We start from the raw sequence: 14,736 nt of genomic DNA, 5'->3' as shown, positions 1-14,736 counted from the left end.
GTTTTGAGTCAGAAGGCCTGGGTAGTCCCATCTCTGCTAGCGATAAGCTGAGTCATGGTGAGAAGCCCAGACCTCTTTGGGGCTCACAGTATTATTATAAATATGTGATATGATATATGATATCATATCATATGATCTAATCTAATCCTAATCTAATCTAATCTAATCTAATATATAGTAATTCCCCTACATACCAACCTTCAGGTTGCGAACTTTCAAAGATGGGAACGTGCGTTCGCATGTCCAGTCACATAAGTTAGTTCACGTGTCTGGCGTACATTGTCACGTGTGTGCATCCTCTACAAGTGGCTGTGCTTTTGGGTACTTTACTGTACAGGACTGTATAGAGTACAATAGTGCAGTATCTTTATTTCAAGCCCAGGGTGTCTGGAAGCAAGCGTAAAAGCAGCAGTGATGTAGCTGGTACTGCTAAGAAAAGCCAGCTCTTGTACTATACTAGTGTATACTTTTCAAGGTACTGTCCTGTAGATTAAAAATGTTTTCTTTACTTTTGGTGTTTGTTTTTTATGTGTTACTTGTGTGAAAAGTATTATAAACCTATTACAGTACAGTACTATATAGCCGATTGGGTTAGTTGGGTACCTAGACTAACTTTGTTGGACTTACGAACAAATTGGACTTATGAATGAGCTCTCAGAATGGAACTCATTTTTATGTAGGGGACTTACTGTAATTAATATAACATAATATAATATAATGAAGTACTTGATGTGAAAGTATTCATATCAAGAATGCCATGCTCGTGGGCGATTAGAGAGGACTGTTTGGAGCTTGAATGTAACCGACAAGTATCCATCACTCAGCCAGCCCTCCTTATTCTCTCATTGGCTTTTATAATACACGTGTGTGTGTTTGTTATGCCATTAGTGCGTTGCCTGCTCCCCTGTTTTAGCGTCTATTAGGTGTATTACACTGAATGTTTGTGGTACCTAAATGTTGTATCCCAGCAGTGGTCGAATGCTTCTTACAGGTGCCTTCCCTGGTAGAAGACGCTGTTTATTTATCTTTATGTAATCGCCGACTTTGCAAATGATGTGGACATGATCTGTTGTCTGGAAATGTGAGAGGAATGAGAGACTATATAAGCAAATAACTCCTTGGTTCCTTTGAAAGCTTTTAGACTGGAAAGCACATGAATCAAATAAATCCTTTGTGGAATTTAGATCATTGGCATAAATGTGTGTAGGTTATAGGCAGAAATGAGAAAGGAAGGCTAACATAAATTAGATACTCGCATCGTGAATGCATTTGATAATCTGCAAAGATTCTCTTAGTTATTGAAGATGCTGTGCTTTTATAACTTTCTGTCTACATGTCTTGTTGAGTATTCTAGAGAGGTCCTCAGGAATTTGCCAACCAATTTCAGAAACATATTCTCTTGAGTTTTTTTTTTTTTCTAAGAACTGTGTAACTCAGATTCTCTAGAGTAAAGCTGAATTTTAAACATTAATATGTATATATTCTTATAGTGAGAACTTGTTAGACAATTATTGGAATTTAGTGTGCAGTTTTTAAAATGAATTAGGAAAATACGCCTGGAGGGCTGCCATTCCTGTGAATGTGAATTAGATCATAGCGTGTGTGAAAGAGCAAAGTCATTTCTGCTTACTCAGTGTTGCCTCTCACCCTTGTATTTTTATGTAGCAAATGCAGCAAATATGTGTCCTGATTTTTAAATTTTATCTTATTGAAGTCTAGGTGATTTACAATGTTGTGTCGATTTATTTCATATTCTTTTCCATTGTGTTTTATCACAGGATATTGAATATAGTTTCTTGTGCTCTACACTAGGATCTTGTTGTTTATCTATTCTGTATATAATAGTTTGCATCTGCTAATCCCAAACTCCCACTCCATCCAACAACCCCCACTTGGCAACCACAAGTCTGTTCTCTATGTCTGCGAGTCTGTTTCTGTTTCATAGATAGGTTCATTTGTGTCATATTTTAGATTCCACATATAAGCGATATCATATAATATTTGTCTTTCTCTGTCTGACTTACTTCACTCAGTATGATAACCTCTAGGTCCATCTGTGTTCTGATTTTTCATTTGCTTTATCTAACTTCCCCAGATAAATTGTGAGCATCTTCACACCAGAGAAAGGGCTCCTTCATTTTGGCCACGTCCTGGGCAGAACCTTGGTTTCACTGCACATTTATTCACCTGCTTCCTCAGTTCCAGGCACTGTCCCACCTAAGCTACAGGGTTTCACGCACTCGGTTCTCTGACAGCCGCCTTGGGGAGCTGGTTTCATGATCCCATTTTCTAGATGAAGGAACCGAGGTGGGAAAAGTTGACTCCCTGGGGTCAGAGGTCTGAAGTGAGCATGGGGGTTGGGGAGAGGGGGCTGGATCACACCCAGGCTATCCTGATGCTTTGACCTTTGCCCCCAGGATCGTCATCACCACCTGACCAGGAGCACCTCTCCATCCTTCAGCTGTCCCCCTCCAGCCTGTCCCCCCCAGGACAGCTGCGAGCTCTCTGATGGGCAGCAGCTCCTGAAGCAGCCCCTCCCCGTGGGGGCCATTCAAGGATCTGGGCTTCAGCTCTTCCCTATGGGGAATATTAAATGCGCACCCGCCCCGGATGCTGTCGTGGACATGGAGCTGGGACCCTTGCACCTCGGCAGCACCGCGTCTGACACGGGCCCGGAGCGGGCGGGGCGACAGAACACACACGTCCTGTGCTGACCCGGGCGGGGGTCGGCCTCAGAGAGTCCCGAGAGCGAACTCAGGCGACCTGCGTCTCCGACTGCTTTCACCGATGTTCTGTCCTCAGCAACCTGTCAGCCCTGAGTGGCCTGGAAACCGTTAGCTCGAAATAGCGGGAGGCCGTTGGAGTCACACACAGGTCTCAGGGGATCTGAAAGCAGGGCAGGACGCTGGGACACAGAACCAGGACGAGGATCTCTGGGTGCTCACAAGGCTGATCCATGTCCCTGAAGCGTGGCCACACTACCTTTGGCCTCTTCTTCACCAGGTAGATTCACCGGAAAAGTGCTTTACCCATAAACATGTTAGTCAATCTCACTTACGGAAAACTTCCTTAAATGTAACCATTTCCCCAGCAATGCTTTGTAAATGAAGGTGCTTGTAAGGCTCTGAGCATGCCTTTTTTCATCCATTCATTCATTCATTTGACTAATATTTATTAGTTCTAGGTACTTGGGGTACATACATCAGTGAAGAAAACCAACGAAAAATTGCTAACATCTTGATATATTTGTGTATTTGCTTTCATTCAGTAGATCTTTACTGAGATGCGGGGCATCTGGGGTATGCAGTAGAATAAACACTCATGGTTTTGGGAAGCCCTATGCATTCTTGGAGGTCACTGTTTGAGGTTGTGTATGGTACGAACGTAACCTCGGGTGTGGTCGCTCAGACCCCAGCAGACCTACCGCCCACAGCTCTGCAATGTCAGGCCGAGGGGCCCCTGTAGTCACAGGGCCCGCAGGGTTAAGTACAGTTGGGAGAGTTGTTTTCTGTGATAAACGAATGCCTGGCTTCATCCCGTAAGCAGCCCCTATTCCCTTCCATCCTTCCCAGCCACGCTGTCATCCCTTGAAGCTGGGATGTTCTCAGGGTCTGTCTCCAGCCCAGCTCTGCCTTCTTAGCTCAGTACTTTGCTTTCACACTTTCACCCTCCCTCTTGTATGGACTAGGTGTTGATTCCAGAATTTGCTGATTTTTTGAAAAGATAAATCAGTCTCTGTGTCAATGAATTACAGCAAACTGCACAAGTGAGTTATAATTACTTCCTGAATATTCTATTTTTGAGAACACAAAATTTTCCAACAATTTGGAATAGTTACTTTCTTTTTCTGCCTTCCTGTGAAAATGGACTTAGAGTTTATTGATCTTAGGGCTATACAATAGTAACCTTATTTTTAAAATTCAACTCTCAGGTTTGGTGATGGTTATACAGTCGAGGTTTGGCTCTGCAACAAAGCAAATCAACACAACGCTGTTTCCGACTGCTTGAAGCTCTCTTTTCCAGGAATCCAGTTTAAGGTAGTGCTAATATTGTACATTACTCCTTTGTTTTGAGCTAAAAACATCTTATGAGTGTACTTGTCTTTTCCCCTGTTTTAATTATTTGCTGTCAAAAGATATCGCTTATCGTTCTGGCCTCATTGCAAAGTATAGGCCATACCTCTCCCCGCAAAATAGCAGGGGTGGTGTATCTCACATGACCTCGCTGAAGGACGACAAGCCTGCTTTTCCCCTTGTTGGATCACCCAGAGCAGATGGTGGTTACTCATCCCCCCTTTTCTGTGGGAACAACTTCATCACACAGTTTGTTTTGTTGAGGATGGAAGATACAAAAGTTAATTTCTCCCATGCATTTGCTGTGGGGTTCGTAGACCCAGGGATTTCAACATTAATTCACAGGAAGGGCCCTGGGCTTGAGATCACAACCCTCTACACACTTGATGCAAAGTGTGGTCCCTGAGCCAGCCGGTCTTCATCACCTGGGAGCAGGTGAGAGCTGCAGCATCTCAGTCCCCAGCATACTGACCCCAAATTTGCACTTTACCAAGGGGACCAGGCGATCCTTGTACACACAAATGTCTGAGAAGCGCCATCTGCAGTTCTCTTGGATGACCCCATGATTCCAGTTTGTCGTAACTTCTAATAGATTGTAGTCCGTAAAGGAGCTACACATTGTGTGTCTATTTCATCCACGACCATTTGGTAAAATCCTACCCGGCGAGAAGCATGCTGTCCAAGTCACAGTGGTTCAAGGACCACTCTAAACTACCCCATGAACCCGTTGTTGGGATCTCCATGTGCACCCGTGGAAATGAGGCTCAGAACGGTTAAACATCTCACCAGGAGTTGGTCAGCTAACGATGGGGATGGCCGGGTGCTCCCGTGTGAGGTTCAGGTGTCTCTGTGCATCTCTGTGATGTCACATATACCTCCTTTTTCTCAGCTTTCGATAGGTGTCTTCTTTCCCCTAGAGAGGGCTTTCCAGGCTTGTGGCAAGGCGAGGGGGGGCAGAAAGGGGCAGAGAGGCCACCCCACCCAGGGGGACACCTCTTATCAAATATGCCTTGTGGTGAATCGTAGCCCATGACCATTCTCTGGAGACTCACAAAACTGACCCCCACACCTAGTTAGTATTTAAAGGTGTGGTTTGCAAAAAGGTAATTTATTTGGCAATTAAATATAGTGTGATCAATTTTGCTTAAGATTCTTAATCCTGTGATCCAATTTTTTTTTTTTCTTTTAGGGGCAGCGCCTTAATTTATCGGAATACCATGTGCCAAAAAGATGGGCGTGCTTAGCCTGTGCAGAGTTCTGGAGGACAATAAAAACTTCCTGAGTATCAAATATTACTCCATCAAGCACACCCCTCTGGAGCAGGTCTGGTACCTCAAAGGCGTCACCACGTTGTTTTTCTTGAGGCCTACTCCAGCCGATTTAAAAATGAGCCAGATTATACTTCTTGAGATCACCATTTCTTTTATTAATCACCATTTGAGTTTGCAAAATTCTGATAAAGATGGTGAGTGTGAGGGGCCCCATTTATTGTGTGCTCTCCACTCAAGGTAAATATTCGACGTTCAGGGCTTCCATCTGCTCATAATTTCATTGGTCGCTCAGTAAACAGGTCAGGCCCCGTCAGCCTTCCCATCCCCACTTACGCACCGGCCCCCGCCAATAAGTAAAGGGGCTCCACTGTAAGTGAGCTGACTTTGGGAAGAAAAGTGCTTGGTTCCCTGAGTCCCAGAAGGTGAAATTAGATCACAGGTTCAATCTAAAGCCGTGCTTAAGGCATCGAGAATTTCCTGACGATTTATTAATTTTCCAGAAATGTTTATCATTCCTGGAGTTGGGTCCTCAGAAGACCTACCTGTTGAGGGTGATTTAGGAAGGGGTGCTATGAATGAATGGTTATGAGTCTTAGGAAAAGTTGGGCAGGGCTTGGAGAAGATGTTCCCTGTAATAGTTGAGAACAAAGGGTTGAGTGTTCCTCGAAGTTAATTATTTTCATCATTTCTTTCAGATATTTGTTAATTTTGCGACTGAGCAGCAACAAACTGCACCACCTTCTGATCCGTCCACCGGTCGTGAGCACCCACAGAACCTGCCTGTCTAAGTGCTGAAGAAGACGCTGTTCAGAGAAATAAAACCTCCTCTTTTGTTATAATTAAGATTCAAAGATCAAAGGAACGAGTGGGCGCAGAGGAGCTGGAAGACACAGGGCAGGCAGTCCAATCTCATTCTCTCCTTCATTTTCTGTTTTGAAACTCTTTGTTAATTACACACTGAAAGGTCATTCTTTTCTGCAGACTTTTGGGCAGTTCCTCTGATTCAGCTACTGTCTTTGCCAAGGCGAGATGGGCCGGCTTCCTGGGACATGGGAAGGAATTGACATTCCTTCTGGAGCTGGAAAGGCTGTCAGAGTTTGTCCAGGTCAAACATTCCATTTTAATTTTAAGGAAACTGAGGCCCCCAAGGCTAATCTATTTTTTGTTGTCCTTTTACTAGATTATGCTTACATGTGTCTAAATAACAATTCAGTGATTTAAATGTACCGTTTCTCTAACCCTGGATGACATTATATGTTATGAGATGAAAGCATACCATTTTTTCTTACAAAAGATGCTTTTAAAAAAATAGGGATTAAAGAGCTTTTCAGTCAATGCTTTAGCAAAATTAAATAATTTGAACTGGGTACTCTGTATCATTTACAAAACGTGTGACCAGAATTTCACAGATTATAAATTTAGGGGAATATAGAAAGAAATATAATATAGATGTATTTTCTTTTTATTAATTTGGATTAATAATTACCGTTCTTAAAGTCATTCTAAGTCAGTGGTTTTCAAAGTGTGTTGGTCCCCATAATAGCTGCATTTGCATCTCTTGGGAGCTTGGCAGAAATGAAGGTTCTCAGGCCCAACCCCAAAATCTAAAACTCTAGGGTAGGAGCCCTGCAGTCTCGGTTTAAACAAGTCTCCCTGGTTTCTGTAGCACATTCCAGTTTGAATACCAATGGTCTAAGGAAATATCTAGGTACCTTCTAATTATACAAGCAAAACTAGCACCATATGTAGTAAACATTAATTTTCAAACAATTTTTATATTTCTAAAACTCTGTCATTCTCAGAATTATTGTCCTCAGAGTATTTTAAAATATAAAGTGCTCAGATGTGGCTCTAAAAGGCTTTGTAAACCCCACCGTTTGCACTTTATAGTTAGTAAAACACATCAAATCACCGTGTCTGCTCCTCAAAATGGTTTCCGATCAGACACTTTAGAGTTGAAATATTTCTCAACCTGCTTTGAGTAACATTCTTCTAAAATCCCAATGGAGGACTGCACTGATTTTATTTTACAACTTAACCGTATCCAATTAAGTTTTTGAGTGACAGTAGCTTGTGATCAAAGAAAAACACTTTCTTGTGGTATTTCTTTGCTGAAGCAAGATTTCATTAAAATATATCTTTCCTGAACATAATTCTGTACTAGAGATATTTTTAAATGTTAAGGATTAAGCCAGTTATGGATCGTTTTGATTGAATGATTTTGATTCACATATATCACATGAATTATGCTTTCTAAAAGAAGTTACAATTTAGGGTTTTATGATTTTTCTCCCAATTCTACCATTGTCTCATTGTCAAAATGAAAGATGTAATCTTTTGTTGTTGTTGTTGAATCAATAAGTAACATTTGTGAAACACAAACATGTTTATACTGCCATGAATAAATGAAGTGTGCTTTAATGTAATTGTGTTTCTGCCAGTATATTTCCTTGCATCTTTAGGGATCTAATTTAATTTTGGTAAGGAGGAAATGAAACTACTAGGATCTTTTAAAGCTTGAAAGGTTAACATTTAACTGTGTTTTACTCTGCTGTGTTCTGCTCTTAGGGATTCTTGTCTAGGCTTTGAGTTGCTGTACTCGTGAAGTTCATGCTTCAAGGTATGCCTTTGAACAATAAACAGGAAGGAAAAGAGAAACCCAATGTGCTAAAACGCCCTATCCCAGAATACGGGACACAAAAGGTCAAATCCTCTGTTAATGTTGAAAATGTCATTGCATTTATAAGCCATGCAGATATGTTATGCCTTTGGAGTTAAACATTTGTCTTAAGACCTTTGGGCTTAATGTCACCCAGCTGAGACTTTTAAACAAACTACCGTCTTTTGAAAGCATTCTGAGTGGAGTACTTTGTAAGGCAGAGACAACCTTGACGATTCCACTTCCACTGATCTGGCTTTTATTATATAGTTTATCTTTACCCAGATGTTTAAACAGATGATGTAGTAAAGCCCTCATGCAAAGTCAAGAGTGTAAAATTCAAACAAGAAGTATAATTTTGGAATGGTAAAGAGTAAGGCCTTAAACTTAATACTTAGCTTCGCTTAGTGGATATTGAATTAAAAAACGGCTCAACATTATCCCTCCAAAGCATCTTACAAAATACTTGCACCACACACACCCTCCCCTCAATATTTAGTGTTTGTAAGTAGGACGTGCATACTTCAGCTTAATCACAGATTCTTCTACCCAAATGGGGGATATAGACATTTTAAATTTCCAAATGGGTGTGACCGTGTTCCCTCCTTTGGCTATTGCTTGGGTGTTGCATTATCCAGCTCAGTGTTGGTTTGGGACTGATATGTTTACAGTATGTTTCAACTCAGTTTCACAGCCTTGAATAGTCCAAGCCTTTTCAGTCACACACGTGTGCGTGCACATGATCATTCTTTCAATTAATATTATCGAGCCCATTCTGTGCACATAAATGGATGGTGGGTGCAATAAACATGAAGTGAGGGATTCACAGTGCAAAGCCCCAGCCTCTGTCCTTGAGAAGCAGGCAGTTCGGTGGGGATGGCAGGTGAGGTCTGTGAGCCCTGAGCACACCCTGCTCTCCAACCAAGGGTGTGGGTACAGACCTGGTGGAGTCCCCGCCATCTGGATGGGCCCGCACAAATGGGGAACAGGAAGAAGGATATTGGAAGGTAAGAGAATTTCAGAGCAAATCAACACTACTCAGTGAGCAGTGGCTATTTGCCTACGACTCTGGAGGGAGCTGATGTAATGGCTCCATAGCACGGAGAGCGCAGCTCTGCCACCTCTAGAATTTCCCTTATGTTCCAACGTAGCCGCTGGAGCTCTAGCTATCGCAAAATAGTCAACACAGACAAGAAAAAATACATTGGATTAGGGGGAAAATCACACCATTTAAAGAGGTCTCCTGGCTTATATGACATTGGCCAGAAATAGTCACGTGGCCATATCTTAGCTGCAACTGTTCGGACAGTACAGTTTTAGCTGTGGACCTTAAATGAAATGTGGCTTCTGATTCTATGCAAGAAGAAAAAAACAGATACTGGATAGGCAGCCAGCAGTTTCTACTACAGGAGCACATAACAAGTTTTGTGGTCGTTTCATGTGAGAACAGAATGAAATCAATTTTGGCCATGCTGAGTGAACTAGGTAATTTCAAATTATGTGACTATTCTTGGGCAACCCAGGTTCTAAGAGTATTACTATTTTCAGGATTAGAGTAGTGTATTAAAATCTGTAGATCAGATGCCATTTGTATTTATAAGCATTATCAAATTGAAACAATAGATAAAAGAATTTTATGGATATTTTCAATTTGGGCTAAATAAATGACACTGTCATTTTCTCACTGTGAGAATTCCTATTGAGAGCTTTAATGGATAAATTTTTCTTGCTGGAAAGGGTTTCAAATTGCTGAAAGAAGTCAGAAGCATTTTTCTTAATTATTTGCTATTTCTTGTCATTGCATGGGAGACATTTCACTATTTTTTTTTTTTTCTTTTTTTGTGGTACGCGGGCCTCTCACTGTTGTGGCCTCTCCCGTTGCGGAGCACAGGCTCCAGACGCGCAGACTCAGCGGCCATGGCTCACGGGCCCAGCCGCTCCATGGCATGTGAGATCTTCCCGGACCAGGGCACGAACCCATGTCCCCTGCATCGGCAGGCGGACTCTCAACCACTGCGCCACCAGGGAAGCCCCATTTCACTATTTTTATCAGTAAATTTATCACATGTTTCTTTACATTCAAGTGTTTTAAGGAAAAATGAATTCTACTGCATTAAATGCATGTCTCAAACCTAGCAAAATGTACTGGTTAAAAAACACATCTAGAAGTTTCACGAGCCCATCTTTCAAATGGAAGGCATCGTGAATACCATATTTGCCGTGGCATTTATGTCCCATGAGTATGGCTTTGTATGCTGAATTCCATGTGTTACCAAATTGTGGGGATATAGTTGTGGTTTTGTTCATTAAACACTGGGAAGTAACTTCAGACAAATCCTTCGTGTAGTGTCATGATGGTTGATCGGTCACTGCTTTTCACCTATTCATAGTTACCCTCAGTGTTACATTGGGGCTTGCTCTACCCAAACGTAAACTAATGAAGACTTCATTTGCCTTTGCAAAAACTAAACCGAATCAGGGTGATGAGCTGGGGTCAGGCAGCGTGTTGAGGGAAGGTCACCAGCTGGGCATAAGCAGATCTGGCTCTGCTTCCAACTTGAGTGAGATCTTTTCCAGCCCATTACTGAAGGACTCTGCCCTTCCATACCTCAAAGTATCTGAGTATTTTCTCTGTAGTTCCTCTGTTTGAAAAGCATGTTTTCCCCTCTCCTTGTTGAAATGCTGTAAAATTTAGGGCGGTGGGAAGATGGGTTCTGAAATAAGAAAGACCTACTCTCAAATCTTGCCTCTTTCACCTGAGAATAGTGGGGCGCTCTGGGTGTTATTCCCACCTCTGTTACCCAGCCTCTGTTCCTCTTTGTGATGAACATGGAGGGCATCTCCAACTCAGAGGGCTGTTCTGAGGATCAAAATTTTTTTTAATTAATTTTTATTGGACTATAGTTGCTTTACACTGTTGTGTCAGCTTCTGCTGTACAGCAAAGTGAATCAGCTCTACGTATATATAAATCCCCTCTCTTTTGGATTTCCTTCCCATTTAGGTCACCACAGAGCATTGAGTAGAATTCCCTGTGCTCTACAGCAGGTTCTCATTAGTTATCTATTTTATACATCGTATCAATAGTGCATCTATGTCAGTCCCAATCTCCCAATCTATCCCTGCCCCCCTTCCCCCCTTGGTAACCATAAGTTTGTTCTCTACGTCTGTGACTCTATTTCTGCTTTACAAATAAGTTCATCTGTACCATTTTTCTAGATTCCACATATATGCGTCAATACACGGTATTTGTTTTTCTCTTTCTGACTTACTTCACTCTGTATGACAGTCTCTAGGTCCATCCATGTCTCTTCAAATGACCTAGTTTCGTTCCTATTCATGGCTGAGTAATATTCCATTGTGTATATGTGCCACATTGTCTTTATCCATTCCGAAGATTGAATTTGATCATTAATGCTGAAGCCCTCTTCACCACTGTCTGGCATGGAGTGAATGTTGAGTGATATTAGCTGTCCTAGGAATCAATCCTGAGGCAGGATCATGCCGTCATGAATAGCCTGGGCTTTGGCTGTAGGTACTACAGAAAGTTTATTTAATTGACTGTGATTCAGCTCTTACCTAAACTATCCGATAGGGTGCTTGGGGCCACTGTGGGAATTCAGCAAGATAGCACAGGTAAAGCTGGCTTGCAGTGAGCGCTTAATAAACATCATTGTTATTACTACTTGCATTATTCCATTAGGGCTAGGGCTGCCGTAGCAAAACGCCATAGACAGGGTGACTGAAACCACAACCATTTACTTCTTCCAGTTCTGGAGGCTGGAGGTCCCCAATTGAGGTGCCTGCGGGTAGGTCCGATTCTGGGCTCTTTTCCTGGCTTGCCTGGCTGAGCTCTCAGCTGGTGTGAGCTCTCTGAGAGAATGAGCTCGCTGGATCCTCCCTCTAAGGACACTGATCCCATCGACCAGGGCCCCACCCGGTGCCCTCATTTAACTGTGATTACTTCTGTAATGGCCCATCTCCAATGCAGCCGCGCTGGGGGTGGGGCCTTCAACATTTGGGGGGGACACAAACATTCTGTCCAAAACACTGTTGTTATTGTTATTATTATTTACAGTCCAACACAGATAACATCCTATTTTTTTTTTTACTTTTTAAAAAATTTATTTTATTGAAGTATAGTTGATTTACAATGTTGTGTTAATTTCTGCCATACAGCAAAGTGATTCCATTATACATATATATTATTTTCCATTATGGTTTATCACAGGATATTAAATATAGTTCTCTGTGCTATATAGTAGGACCTTGTTGTTTATCCATCCTATATATTAATATAATAGTTTTCATCTGCTAACCCCAAACTCCCAATCCTTCCCTCCTCCACTGCCATTGGATACCATCTATTTTTAAGCCTTCCTTTACTTCCCAGAAATGATTTCCTCTTTGCATTTGCCTAGATGATTATGCATATAAATCACTAGGCACATATATGTATTTCCTGCTATGAGACTTAAGTTACTTTCATCCTGAGTCCCTGACCTCAGTCACATGATTGGAAATATCCAAACACTACTGAAGACCCAGGCCTGCTCACTGAGGCTCTTCTGCTTTCAGTCTCTCTGTGTGTCCTTTCAGATGCTTTGCTGTGTCTTCACTTTTGCTAATCTGTTCCCTCTGTGTTGAGCAGAAATATGGTCTCACTTTTACCCAGTTATTTTTCATCTCAGACATTGTAGTTTTCCTTTCTAGAAATTCAATTTGGGTTTTATTTTTTATGCCTTCTATGTCTCGTACTTTGCTGTGCTCTACTTTCTTGAATATATCAAATAAAGTTATAATGAGTGTATGAATGTCCCTACTACAATAATTCTGTCATCGACATCTCTTTCTGGATCAGATTTGATTGATATTTATGCTTCTTTTTATGTCTGAAAATGTTTAATTAGATGCCTGATGACATCGTAATTTTACTTTTTTGAGTTCTGTATCTCCTTTTACTTTAAACAATTCTTCATTTTTATTCGGTTAAATTACTTTGAAACAGTGAGATATTTTTTGAGACTTGTTCTTCAACTTCGTTAGACTGATCCAGATCAGCATTTAGTGTGGGATGTATTTTCCCCATGACGGAAGCAAAACCCTCCCATGGGTTACTCTTCCCAATCCTCTGTGTATTATGATTTTTTTCCACTTCGTACAGTGGAAGCACCAAACATCCTGACCTGTGTGAGCACTGGAGATGGTTCTACCTGCTCCTTTGGGGTGGTTCTCCACAGGCTTCAGGCATCTTCCCCAGTGTGTGCCCCAGTCATCCCTCTGCTAAGTGCTTGGAGGGACCCTCTGCAAACTCTGGAGACCATGCACCACGCACCCTGCTCTCCATGGTTCTCGGCCCTTCAATCTTGTTCTCCCCACACTCACCGCCCCATCTCCTGACATCCGGGCAATCGCTAGTCTCCATCTGTGTTCCTACTCCTGCTGCCACGACCCAGAGTCCTTCCCCAGGTGGGAAGCAGGGGCAGGTGTAGAGCTTTTATGCTTTGATTCCCTTCTCTCAGGGATCTCTCATGTCTGAAAACCATGTTTTATATACATTTTTTCTCATTCCTTTTAATTCTTTAAGGTGGGAAGGCAAATCTGGTTCCTGGTTCCTGGTTCCTCCATCCTATCAGAAACAAAAGTCTCTCTGTAAAGATCATTTGGACTGACGAGAATAAAAACCAGGTAGTAAGAATACCAGAGCTTTCCAAACAACAAGGTACAATGACTCTCACTTTGAGGTATGAAGAGGATATCTTAGAAGCAGAGTAAACAAGATCCTTGTAAGAGAGTCCACAACTACTTGAATTGCACCTAAATTAAGTAGCAAAACTTATGTCAAAATGCCCAGCATGGATTTGACCCAGATTAAGGACTCTGACATTGCAGGGCAGGGGCAGTGGTGACGTCCTGCGATTCTGTGCATGGCATCCCATTGAATTCCCTTCACTTTTTCTGAATCAATAATACTCTAGAACTACTGATCCCGCATACATTCATGGAGGTTTCAATGCAAGTGTGTTTGAACACTGAGTTGTCTGTTTTTCTCTGCCTAGAAGAAATGCTCTCAAGATTGGAATTCTGTTATGAAGTAAGCTGTGGACAAAACTAACTCTGATACAATTTTTATTAATCTGAAATCAAAATCAAAACACAGGTTATTTGCAATATTTAGGTATTTCCAATATATAAAGAGTTAAGCTTCATTTGATTGAATTTCCTCAGGAGAACGTTCATCCAGTAGACACTAGCACCCTCATCTCTGCACTGCTTTTAATTAATGAAGCAAAATGCAAATTGTTTTTCATGCATATGGATTAGAGCATTCAATTAGATTTCAATTATGTACCTGACTGCTTTTAAGAAACTCCCAATTTGTACTGTGCTAACACCAGACCCCTCTTCTTTTTCTTTTTAAACCTTAACCAATTTTAAGAAATTATCTAGCAATTTTAAGACCACATCTTTTGAACTGAGGAAGGGAGAATTCATGAGGCTTCGGGATGAAAGAAGCCTCTCAGAGCTCAGACTGTCTTGTCTGCTGGATTAAATTCCATTAATGGCATTATTTGCTCAGAGTTTAAGGGGCATCTCAAGGTGTTCATGATCTGGTAAGAGAGACAGCCCTTCAGAGGGGTAAGTGGAAGTTGCTAGAAAAGCACAGAGACAAGGTCATCTCAGTCAGACAGGAGACCAGGAGACACATCCAGAGGTTTGTTCTTTCATTCACGT

The sequence above is a fragment of the Delphinapterus leucas genome, chromosome 9 (assembly GCF_059928025.1).
Source record: "Delphinapterus leucas isolate spDelLeu-1000000601 "Yukka" chromosome 9, BTC_Dleu_Yukka2, whole genome shotgun sequence".
NCBI lineage: Eukaryota > Metazoa > Chordata > Mammalia > Artiodactyla > Monodontidae > Delphinapterus > Delphinapterus leucas.
This window is presented reverse-complemented; position numbering follows the sequence as displayed.